Here is a 12,965-nt window from a genome sequence, read left to right on the forward strand (position 1 = left end):
ATGTAAATTCTGAAATGGACTATAAGGTGTCAGAGACTGCATATTTACCATGCACTTGCAGATGTTTTTTGGTGTCAAATGTCTGTAATAGGGCCCTGGAGTGATGGACAATTTCCACCTTCCTCCTGATGGGTCTTCCCTTTCTGCAGCCGAACCTAACACACATTTTCTGATAACATTTCACTTTCAATGATGGCATTTTACTTAGGTTCCTATATGGTGCATAGCCATTCCTGCAAAAAGGAATACATATTAAGCAACTGGAGCTAGGTTCCAGGATCTGTTCTCATCCAGCTGACAAATCAATTAGTTATGTGGCATCTTAACAAGCAAGGGGCAGAAATCCTTGCCCCCTATGTAAGGAACTGATGCTCCTATGGCAGTGGGCAACAGACTGTGGCACCACTCTCTAAGCAGTTCAAATAAAAAGGGAATGAGCCTGCAGACATTCAGAGCTGTTCTTTCAATCCTCCCATCCTCTCTTGCAAATGTGGACTCAGATGTTGTGCTTGGTCTGAGTCTTCAAGAAGTGCAGCACTTCATAGACTGATCTATTTGCCACTTAAGATAACGTGGGCCTCCCCTTCTTCTATTTAGTAAAACAAAGTAAAGTGAAGGTAGCAGAGGATACCCCACCATTCTCACTGAATTCATATCATTTTGATAAGAAACTGTTAACACAGAAAACAATACTCCGATATAAGGATGCAATGTTCATCACTTTCTACAGTTCTTCTTGCTGTCTGAGAACCCTCTGGTCCTTCAGCTCACACTGTTAAGCCTTAGTGGCCAGCAAGGGTATGACTTCAGGCACCAGACCCTGACGATATAAAAAAAAAATGCTCCCAGTCCTAGCCTAAGACATCCACCCACAGTGACAAAAAAAAATGCTCCCAGTCCTAGCCTATGGCATCCTCCCACAGTGATAACTGGCTCTACCCTCCACCAGACAGTCTGCTTCATTCTGTATATTTCTTCATCCTGTTATATTTTGCAATTTTGGGTTCAGAGGTTATAGAAGCTGTCAGGAATCACTCTATGTGTCTTCCAGCCTATGCCTCCATGTGGAACCAGTTCTCAGTCAGAATGACACCATGTACTGCCCCAGTCAGTTAGCATAACGCTTCTAAGGTACCTTTCTGATTTAAGTCTTAGTTGTTTCACAGTTTAGGTCGGCAATTTCTTTCCATCATTACCATGTAAAGGATAAAATTGTGGCCTGGCATTGGCTGGTCAAGCAGTTCCTTAAAGGAGTATTCAGTTTCCACCCTGCTTCGAGGAACCCCCCTCCCTTACGTAGCTCTTGGATACTGTGACTTTCAGACTTGCCTGTCTATAAATGGAGTCCATTATGTCAGTGAAGTTAATTTCATGGAAGATGGTCTTCCTTGAGGCCATCACTTCTACATGAAGGATGTTTGACCTTCATACCTAAATCTGTAGGGAAGCACATCTGTTCTTGTAGAAGGACTATACATGTCGTAGAATGAATTAACACTTCCTTCCAAAAGTGTTTTTTTGATATGTAACCTAAACCCATCCATCCATATCCTGTTTGTCTTTGTAAGTATGGTAAGCAGGGGAAAAAAAAGGCCATTAACCATCTGGATATTCACTACCAACTCAGGTTTTAGATGAAATAGATACATAAGATATGAAAGACAGACCACTTACTCTCCTTCACTCTTCTTCTTCACCAAAAGTACGAAGACTCTCCATTTAGACATCATTAGAAGTAAGGCCATGTCTTATCTACTAGAACAATAAGTAAGTGTGTCTGTGGTAGGCAAACTGCAGCTAAGGATTACCACAGCCAGTGCTTTGTTTGCTTAGGGACAGATCACAAGCTTGAATCTCAACAGAAATTTCTCAATTTTAATAAAGCTATCAAAGTGATATGCTTAAAAACTTTGTCTTACATATTAGATCATTAAATAAAAGGCTGAATAAAAAAGAGCACCAATCAAAGAAAAATAGGAAAGTCAGTAGAAATACAGAGTGAGGAAAGAAAAGCTAGACAAAAGAAAGAAAAAGAGGGATTTGACACTTCATATTCTGGCAAGAAGAGAAAGCCCTCAACCAGATCTGTAAAACAGGGTTTCTCTTCAACTATGACGGCTCCCCAGATCACGGGATTGCAAGTCAGCCTTTAATGTACAAAAACATTACTGCTGCTTTCAGCGCTTCAAATACTAGAAACTAAACAGCCATCGTCATCGGTACTACCATCTAAGCCATCCACAGTAATACCAAAAGTTAAGGTGATAGCTGGTTCTAACTACATTCTGGTGGATATACCTGATGCAACTTCACCTAAAGAAGCTTCAACCCCTTCCACTAGCACTCCAAACATCTCTATCCCTACCTTTGGTTATAAATTTTTACTAAGAAGTACAATAATATTGTACAAAGATTGTCAAGCAGCAAAAGGGGCATGTGATGGTCTCACTTATGGACCAATGATCACCTGCAATAAAAACTGACGGGCACTAATCTTTACCAGTACCAGCACAGGTTTATACAAAGATAAGACTGCCAGAATCCAAATGGAGAAACTTGCTTTATTCAATACTTTTAGTGATAAAATGAATCCTCCAACAATGAAGAGGGCAAACAGATGATACACAGCTCTAAGAGAGAAACATGATATTGATAACAATCGGAAAGTAGATCCCTTTACCATACCTCTGTCTGCCTCTTTACTTCTTTACCCACTGACAGAAGAACTTTTAGTTATGTACTTACCATAACTTTAGATGTTTGGGATCCATCTCGCCTACATTCTGTACTGATGGGCTCGGAGCCGATCCCTCGGCTCCGACTCGGCACGCTATGCTATAGAGCGAAGCCTCTTATTGGCTGAGCTATTCTCTATCCCAGGATGCACCACCACTAATCCCCCAGATCTTGTTTGTCCGCATTCATGCACACATACATAACTTGTTTATATAACATTGCCAGATGTTTCAAGATGAAACAATAGGATTCGGACCGTCCGATCTCTTCTGATCTCCAAGGAAGGGGGAAGGAGGGTGGGTTATTGGGAATGTAGGCGAGATGGATCCCAAACATCTAAAGTTATGCTAAGTACATAACTAAAAGATGTTATGTGATCCTATCTCGCCTACATTCTGTACTGATGGGACAGCGTCCCTAGCACCTAAATCCTGGGTGGCTCACTGGAAAACACTCCTGAGCACTGTGGAACCAAATGAAGCTCGCACCCGAGATGCCACATCCAATTTGTAGTGGGAAATGAAAGTGTGCGGGGAAGACCACGTAGCCGCAGCACAAATGTCACTAATGGCAAGCTTAGAATGGAATGCTATTGAAGTAGCCATAGCTCTTGTAGAGTGAGCTTTGACAGAGGTCGTAAGCTCTTTATTAGAAGTGGAATAAGCTTGACTAATACAGTCCCTGATCCATTTGGCAATAGTGACCTTTGTGACGGCTTTGCCCAATTTATTATCCGAAAAAGCCACAAACAATTGATCTGTTTTCCTTGTTTGTTTGGTTCTATCTAAATAAAAACGCAATTGCCTGTGGACATCTAATGTGTGGAATATGTATTCCGCTTTGTTTGAGTACTTTGGAAAGAAAACTGGAAGTTCTAATGACTGTTGTAGACAAAAACTGGAACAAACTTTAGGGACAAAGGATGGATTTGGCCTGAGAGATACTCTATCTTTGTGAAAAAACAGGTACGGAGGTTTTACAGACAAAGCTTGAAGCTCTGAAACCCTTCTGGCAGAAGTAATTGTGACCAGAAAGGCAGTTTTCCATGATAGAAATTTCAAATCACATGTTGCTGCCGGTTCGAAGGGGGAGGAAGTTAAGGCACGTAACACCACATCGAGATCCCATGGAGGAGCAGGATGAGAAATCGGAGGTCGTAAAAGCACAGCACCTTTCATGAAGGTCTTACACAATCTGTTGCTCATTAAAGGTGGGTTTATAGATTCATGAAAATTGGAAATAGCTGCCAATTGCACCTTGATGGTAGAGACTGAAGAACCTTGATTGAATAGGGAAGTTAGAAATTTCAGGACTTCCGATACAGGAATAGTGATGGGATCCAGACCCCGGAGTTGAGCCCAAATAGCAAATCTCTTCCATTTGCTAGTATACAATTTCTTAGTGGCAGACTTGTGGGCCGAAGATAAGATATGTATGACTTCCGGGTCTAAGGTATGATTCCTGACTATAGTCGGAAGAGGAGGAGCCAAGCTGTTAATTTCAAGGTGTGGAGGGACTGGTGGAGTAGTCCCGACTGATGAACTAATAGGTCCGGGATCTGATCCAGGAACCATGGACCGTCCAGTGCATATTTCCGAAGATAGGGGAACCATACCTGGCGAGGCCAGTACGGAGCAACTAAGATCATTTTGCTCCCCAAGTGAGATGCCTTTTGGATCACTCTGGGAAGGAGGGGAACTGGGGGAAAAGCGTATAGCAAGCCGGTGGGCCAAGGATGGGCTAGTGCATCCATAGGGCTCTCCCCCGGAGCCGGAGTGAGGGAGAAGAACTTTTTGCACTTCGCTTTCAGTGGGGTTGCGAAGAGGTCGCAACAAGGAATTCCCCATTTGCTGAAAATCTGAGTTGCAACTGTATTGTTCAGAGACCACTCGTGAGGAGAGAGGATAGTTCTGCTTAGTCTGTCGGCTATCACATTGGACTTGCCAGGGATGTGAGTCGCCACTAGAAATCGTTTGGTCGAGACTGCCCATTCCCAAACTCTCATGGCCTCTCTGCAAAGGGGGTAGGATCTGGTCCCTCCCTGCTTGTTCAGGTACCAGACTACTGACATGTTGTCAGAGTGAACGGCAATTACGCCCTGAGGGAGGTAATCGTGAAGGGCTTGTAGGGACAGAAACACCGCCCTCATTTCTAAAATGTTGATATGTAGGAGGCTCTCTTCCGAATGCCATTTGCCTTGGACTGACCTGCCCAGGGAATGCCCCCCCCCCCCCAATCTGGGAGGCATCCGTAGTCAAAGTGGCCATAGGAGGAGGTGGAACAAAGGGTCGTCCCTGATCCAGATTGGAGGGCACCAGCCACCAGCGAAGGTCCCGTTTGCAGGTTTCCGTGATCCATATGAGGTGACTGAGAGGGAGATCCTGAAAGGACCACTGTGTTGAAAGAAGCCACTGGAGAATTCTCATGTGCAACCTTGCTAGGGGAACTAGAAGAACCGTGGCGGACATAGATCCCAATAGCTGCAGGACCATTCTGGCTGGGGCTTTGGATCTGAGAAGTAAGGCTCGAACTTGAGCCTGTATGGTTTGTATCCTTTCTGTAGGAAGATAGACCCGCATTCGGTTTGAGTCTATCTCTACTCCGATGAATCTTATGCGTTGAGATGGCAGCAACACAGACTTTGGCCAATTGAAGGTGATTCCAAGGGAAGTGCCCAGTGATATTGTGGCTTGTAGGTTCTGCAATAGTAGACGCCTGGAGGTGGCAGTTAGGAGCCAGTCGTCTAGATACGGAAACACCTGGAATCCTAGACTTCTCAGGTGAGCAGTCACGACCGCCAAACATTTGGTGAACACCCTGGGGGCTGTGGTGAGACCAAAGGGCAGCGCGCGGAACTGAAAATGACCGTCTCCTAGGCTGAAGCGCAGATGTCTCCTGGATGCCTGATGTACCATGATGTGGTAATATGCGTCCTTGAGATCTATGGAGCACATCCAAACACCTTTCTCCAGCAGTGGGAGAATGGATTGTAGGGTGACCATTCGGAACTTGGACTTTTTGACTGAAAGATTTAGAATGCTGAGATCCAAAATGGGCCTCAAGTCCCCGGTCTTTTTTGGCACAAAAAAGAATCTTGAGTAAGTCCCTAATCCGATCTGGTCTGCGGGGACCGGTTGGATGACTCCTTTTTGAAGCAGCTTTGAGACTTCTAAGGCTGCAATTTCCCGTTGACTGGGTGGCGGGTCCGGGATTTTCTTGGACGGAGGTGGGGAGTGAGAGAAGGGAATGGCGTAACCTCTGGCGATAATTCGAAGCACCCATCGTTCCTGAGTGATACCTTCCCAGGCTTTTAGGTGCCTCGAAAAACAACCCCCGACTGGCTCCGGAGCTGCACAGTCGGGCAATCCCCCAGGGATTGTGAAAGGCTGAAGAGCCACGAAAGGACTCGCGGTCTCCAGTGTTGCAGGGGCCTCTGCCGCCTCTGGAACGGCGTCTTCCAGAAGAATTTCCCCCTCCTCTGCCTCTAGAAGGGGGACCGTCTTGCTGTGAGGGATAAGACTTCTGAGATATACGGAACCACATTTTCCCTCCTCTTTTAGCCTTGGGGTAAGGCCGAAAGGGAGTGGAAAATCGTGCCCCTACGGCAGTCAAAGTCTTACCTTCTTGCTCGCAGCAGGTCAGTGTGTCCTTTACCTTGGGTCCAAACAAAGAGGACCCATCAAAGGGAGCGTCGGCAAAGGAAGACTTGAAGGCTTCCGCAAAATGACACAGGCGGAGCCAGGCTTGCCTCCGTAGAGCAATGCCTGTACCCGCCGCTCTACTCGCCCCCTCAGCCGCATATGAAATGAGCCTCATGGACGAGTTTGATATGGATGACAGCGTAGCCAACTGAGAGCCAACCGTCTGCGCCAGCTGCTCAGGTAGGTTACCCAAGAGGGTATCTGAAAGCTCCTAGATCAGATCCCTCTGAAACCTGGTGAAGTGCGTTAAATAGTTCAGGGATCTTAAGGTAAAGGCCGCTGAACTAAGGGTGCGCTTACTGTACCGATCCATGCTCCTAGACTCCTTATTAGGAGGATGGACGGACGTCGAAGCCTCTGCTACATCTTGTTGGGTAGCAGATGCCACCACCAAGGCATCTACAGCCACACCTTTCGTCAAAAACTCCTTCTCTGGGGGTGCTGACAGGAACTTATTTGGGCGAGCAGGCACCGGTTCCACAGAGTCTGGGTGTTCCCACGCCCTCCGACAGATCAAATCTAGGAGCTCGTCGAAGGGCGGAGACACCCAGGAGGCGGAGGGCTGAGCCCCGAAGGCCTTAAGGAACACCGACTCGTCAGCAGAAGGGGGTTTGGAATGCCAGCCGCCTCGTTGTTTGAGGGCTTCCAGGATGTCTGCAAAGGAGACATCATCTGAGGACGACTTAGGGGACCCCTCTGCATCATCAAGATCAGTGTCTGACGTGAGAGACTCATCGGGGGAGTCAACGTGCTTCCTCTTGCACGATCTTTTCCTTGGGGGTTCCTCTGAAGAAGCTTCAGAGGGACCTCCAGGAGGGGGGAACCCCCAGTGGGGGTGACCTCAGGCCCCGGGGCTCCGCTGTCTAAGGACAGGGGGACTGCCAAAGACCCAGTCTCCGTATGCACGGAAGGTGCTGGTGAGACCGTGGAGGTAGCCAAAGAAGATTTGGCTAACGCACTCCTCATGGCCCTGAAGGCCGGACCACCAGAATCCTGGGAAGTTCCAACCCCCGTGGCCACAACAGTAGACGGTACCCCCGCAGCGAACGCACCGAGAGGAAAGCTTGGGACCAAAAACATCAGTCCCGAAGCGTCCCCCCTGGGGCCGACAGAGGAGGTCCACGTACCGAACTCCGACTCGAGAGCCGGGGTTGGAGTAAGGGTCAGGGCCGACCCGAAAACCTCCATCGGCTCCACCAGCACTGGCTCCAACGGTGCCAAGGATGTTGGAGGAGGAACCATAACTACAGGGTGGGCCATCGGCTCCGAAGCCGAATGGGCTGGAGCCAAAACTAACTTTTGGAACACAGGAGACTGAAAAAGTCTTAGGAGCACCCTGTCGATGTCCGAATCAGACATCTTGGAGGATCTGGATGAAACCGATCGGGTCCGAACCGACTTCTCCATCGGCTCCAAAGGACTGGGGGGACCGGCTCCAAATGGACTCGACCAATATCGGTTCCGAGGGAGATCCCAAAACAATTTCCCTCGGTGTCGAGGAGGGCTTCAGTGCCGAAGGGGAAGAGTCTGAGCCGGCAACCCTCATCGGTTCCAAAATCAGTGGAGCCGATGAAGGTGACCCGCCTCTCGACGCCCCAGTCCCCGGCTCCGAAACCAGAGGAGTCGAGATTGGGGGCATCGAGGCAGACCGTTCCGCCCTCGGCTCCGAAGTCCGTGGAGCCGATGGAGAAGCCTGCCTAAGTTTCTTGGCAGTCAGTTCCGACGGGCTGGTCGGAGCCGACGCTTTCTTCTTCTTAGTAGGAGAGGATGAGGAAGATAAGGCCTCCTCGAAGGAGGGTTTAATCAGCCCTTTCAATATTAATTTATTCTTCCTCTCTTGGAGGACTCTAGATGAAAAGGCATGACACACGCTACAGGACTCCTGTAGGTGCTTGGCGCCTAAACAATATACGCACGAGGAGTGGTCATCGGTTATAGACATCTTATAACCGCACCTCGTGCACTTTTTGAACCCTGAGGGTCTATGTTCTTTTGACATAATGCCTATCAAAAAACACTAAAACAGTGGAAGGAAGCACTATCTAGTCAGAACAAAGATTTTACCACAATACAAAAAATTTAACTAACTTTTTTTTTTTTTTTTTAAACGACACAATACAATATCAGAAAAACACTAAAAAGGAGGGCCAAGACCCTCTAACTTAAACAGGTACTTGACCTCCTTGAAAAAATAATAGAAACTAGCCAAAGAATAGGGGAAGGCCCCTCTAACTTAAACGGGAAACCTTTCCCTTAAACAAACACACAATTTTTCACAAAAAAATGTACCAAAACACATGCGTACAACAACAATAGCTGTTAAAACAGCTTTTGGGTAAGAATAAGGAATTTCCTGACAGGAAACTTTAGAAAAAAACAGTACTTAGCTCAGCCAAGTTTGAGACCACGTCCTAGCTTGTAAGCAGCAAACGAGATCTGGGGGATTAGTGGTGGTGCATCCTGGGATAGAGAATAGCTCAGCCAATAAGAGGCTTCGCTCTATAGCATAGCGTGCCGAGTCGGAGCCGAGGGATTGGCTCCGAGCCCATCAGTACAGAATGTAGGCAAGATAGGATCACATAACATCTAAAGTTGCTGGATAGGTAAAGAAAGAACCTCTGTTTCTGTGGGGGATGTTAGGCCTGAGACATACAATCCCAGACTGCACCTGTGGGATACCCCCTGAGGTGTCTGTTAACCTTTCACAGAAACAAGCTGTAGTATGAAATTGTGTGCAAGGTAATTAAGAGTTTGTAAATATTTGGCACTGGATATCCAGACTTTCCTAAATTCAAGCCCCTGCTATATGAGGATGATGTAGGCACTGCAGACAACATGGGGGCCTAGGCAGCTACTAGTTCTCCAAGCAAAATAACAGAAGAACATCCAGTTTGTCTGCCTCATGTTGATAGGGGCCCTCTCACTGGTCCCACCAGCAGCCTCCTTATACTACTCTTCTTAAATTCAGAAACACAGCCAGTAAATATTCAAAGGCAGTGGATGCAGGATTCTGATTTGTTTTTATTAGCAACAGCAAGGATCAAAACCTGAAGAAAGCAAGAAGCAAGAAAAAAAAAGAACTGGAATGTACACAGGGCTAAGTTATTCAAGCAGTCAATGCTTAACATCATTGCACATTAAAAAAAACAATGAAGATGTTACTATGGCTTGTTTTCTTTTCAATTAATGTATATATACTTATCTCATTCCTAAAATGTGTAGAAAGGATGCTAAAAAACATCACTGCATGTCTTGCTGCAAGGGCAAATCTGTCCTCAACCACATGAACTTCTAGGAAAAAGATGTTAAATGTTGACTGATGGAGAGTATAAGCCTAACCACAGGACCCATCTAAGAGAGTTTTTGATATTATTCCTTCACATACCAAACACCTGTCCTACTCCATTGTCTTATTTGCCACTTCTGTGCTCTCCTGCATCTCTTGCCCTTTCTAGCCTCCTCCTTTGCTGGTACTGCATTTTTAGAGATGAACTCTTAAAGAAACTTGACTGATAAACTGGATTCCTCAGCTCAGTAATGACCACACAACTTAAGGAGTTGTGTACCTACAAATTCCTGGCACCATATGACACACTATATAGTTAGCTTGTGTCCCTTATGCACTCTAACATCTCCTCAGTTTAAGACTGAATGCACAACTCAAGGGGTGCTCTACTTATTAGCCTTGTTACCATAAGATGTACTATGAATACAGTTACAAACATATCCCTTATGCACAGTGACGAAATCTTAGCTTAGTTCAGGACATATATCCTAATGGCTGTTACAGCTATACATTCATGCTAGTGTAGGAAATCTTAAGAATACAGTATGAACCTATGAAATGTGTTTGTCATGGAGCTCCTTACCTCCTCATCTTAGTACTAGAACCATAACCATGGGTTGTGGGTATACATTCTTATTATTTTTATACAAATTCTTCTTAACATAAGATATAGTATGAATACAGTTAAAGAATGTGTGACCCATACACCCTAAAATCTCCTTAGCAGAATATTAAATGTGGGCAGTGTAGCTACCCACTCCTTTCACCTCAAACATGTCAGAATATGTACATGATAATCCCTTATCTATTCCATGTAAAACAACCAGATACATGCATTTTACATGCATCCCAAGTTTGGTCTCTGGCCAGGGTGCCTTCTGTACTGAAGCTCCATATTCTCTTGGGCTCATGTGGTTTCTTCCCACTTTCCAAAGACATAAAGCAGGTGGATTGATGAGGTTCTAAATGTGTGATGTGCATTCCTATGTGGTCTTTGATAAACTAGCATACCATCCAGGAGTGAATTCCTATCGTTCTAAAGTTGCTTGTTAGGCTCTAGTTTTCTACAGTCCTGAATTGAATAACATGGGCAATAGTAACAAATGACAGTATGACTACAGCTGACACTGAAAAATAGCTTTTTTCTAAACAGTTCTCACTATATACAAGAAAAACCAAGGCTTTACTATGTGGTACAGTGGGTCTATATTATATTGTCGAACTTATAATAGTTCAAAGCACTAAAGATCGAAATTTAGTGTTCAAACTGTTAAAAGGTCGAATCGCTATAAAAACATTTTTAAAAGAAAAAAAGAAAAACTTAAAGGCTGTAAGCAGAGGGGCAAGCCCCCCTGCACCCCCCACACCCCCAGCTACTTAAATATACCAACTCCGAGATCACACTTCAGTGCAATAAAGTGCTGAAATGGAAGATTTCCATTTCCTACACTATAGAATGATCTCGGAGTTGGTATATTTAAAGGCGGGGTGCACGGGGGCTTGCACCCCTGCTTACACCCTTTTGTTTTTCTTTTAAAAATTATTTTATAGTGATTCGACCTTTTAACAGTTCGATCACTAAAGTTCAATCTTTAGTGCTTCGACTATTAAAAGTTTGACAATATAATATAGACCCTGGTACAGTCATAAGATAGCAAGGCACCTCATACCAGTCACAGACGAAAGCCACAGTTGGACAAACATTTAGGATTCTGATTTAACTTCCATCTCTCACTCATTACCCTGATTTATTATACAACACAACTTAACAGTAAGTAAATGCATCATTCAGCACTACATGCTTTTTAGACATTTCATGCTTTTACCTACTGAAGTCAGGCCTCTCCAAAGAAAAAAGCACTCATCCACTAAAAGAATTAAAAATACTCAGTACATGCTTCCGCTGTATTGCCTTATATATAAATATTTCTCCACATGCAGCCTTTCCAAAACAGAACTGTGTGTCATTTTAACACCTATACAGCAATACAACTGTATCACACTCAGAAAAATTAACTACATCTCTGTATTTAAAGTCGAAGCAAGAAGTAACGCTGTTTTTACATTTTTCTTCCAAAAATGGCTGCCCACCAGTTTGTTTTGATGTTTTCTAGAGATATGAGTTCAGGGTCTCTTAAATCCTGTCCCTCACACTCATCCAGCAGACAACCTACTCCAACCCACATACTGTGCAACACCATTACAGTACTCTCTGTATCTGGCCTTATTATCTGGAATAAACTTTTATCTTGTAAGTGTAACACTTTCAGTATTTCCACACTGAATTAACTGCCCAATAATATCTTTTTCCTCCATCCTACCTAACTGCTTTGTCTGAGTAAAAAACAGTATGGCAAAACAATGACTCCTTCTGGTGCTGCCCATTTACTGTGGAACAGCACTGGTATACATGGACTCAGAATACACCCTGGCACTGAAAATACTGATATGTAAAATAAAAAGGTTAACAGTTTGATTCAGATGTCTTACTCTTTAAATTAAACATCTTTAAAAGAAAAATAAAACTTCCTTCTGTTGAAATATCTGTACTCATTTATTGAAGAAGGAGGTATGCCAGTGACAGAAAACATGTTACTATTAATATCACAATTGCTATTAAATCTTTTCTGTTTTTTTAAGTTTGATAAAGTGGTTCATCCATATGCTACATCTCACTTGTAGCCTAAATCTTGAATTTTATTCACTTCTGTTAACTTTTTCTAAATTCTACAAGGTTACGTCTGAAAATGGGCAACATGATACATTAAACTCACCTGGTTACCTAATGTAAACAAAAAGCTGCAACAAGGAATTACTTCACTTGATCAACTGTGACAAGAACCTGAAACTCATCTCAAGTGATATTGTAACATTAATAGGCAGAATAAGAAGGTGTACTGGAAACCAGATCATGGTCTTCAAACAAGAATAAGTACAGAATACACACAGACTTGCACTTGCAAATTATATTCCATTCATAGAGTGAATTTGCAATTGGGTCCGGATAGACATTTTATTTTTCCCAAATTTAAAATACCTTTTGGGCCCCTCAGTTTGCAAAGACTTTATTTATATATCTGGCAGAAGCAAATCTATAACCATAACTCAAAAGGCCACCCCATTCTTAAATTTCTGATAATTACTGATATATTTTAAAATAAGACGAGTAACCACTAATGCAACAGCATAAGCCTGGAAACTCTGCATCACCATTCTACTAGACTGTCTAACCACTGCAGCCG

The 12,965-nt window shown here is 44.2% G+C and overlaps 1 protein-coding gene across 3 annotated transcripts in view; it reads right to left on the reverse strand.

Annotated features, from left to right (window-relative positions):
• PCYT2 (phosphate cytidylyltransferase 2, ethanolamine) overlaps positions 1-12,965 on the reverse strand; it is a 944,538-nt gene that overhangs the window by 273,077 nt on the left and 658,496 nt on the right. The gene's annotated exons all lie outside the window — the stretch shown is intronic.

The sequence above is a fragment of the Protopterus annectens genome, chromosome 4.part0 (genome assembly GCF_019279795.1).
Source record: "Protopterus annectens isolate FY-2018-M chromosome 4.part0, PAN1.0, whole genome shotgun sequence".
Lineage (NCBI taxonomy): Eukaryota > Metazoa > Chordata > Ceratodontiformes > Protopteridae > Protopterus > Protopterus annectens.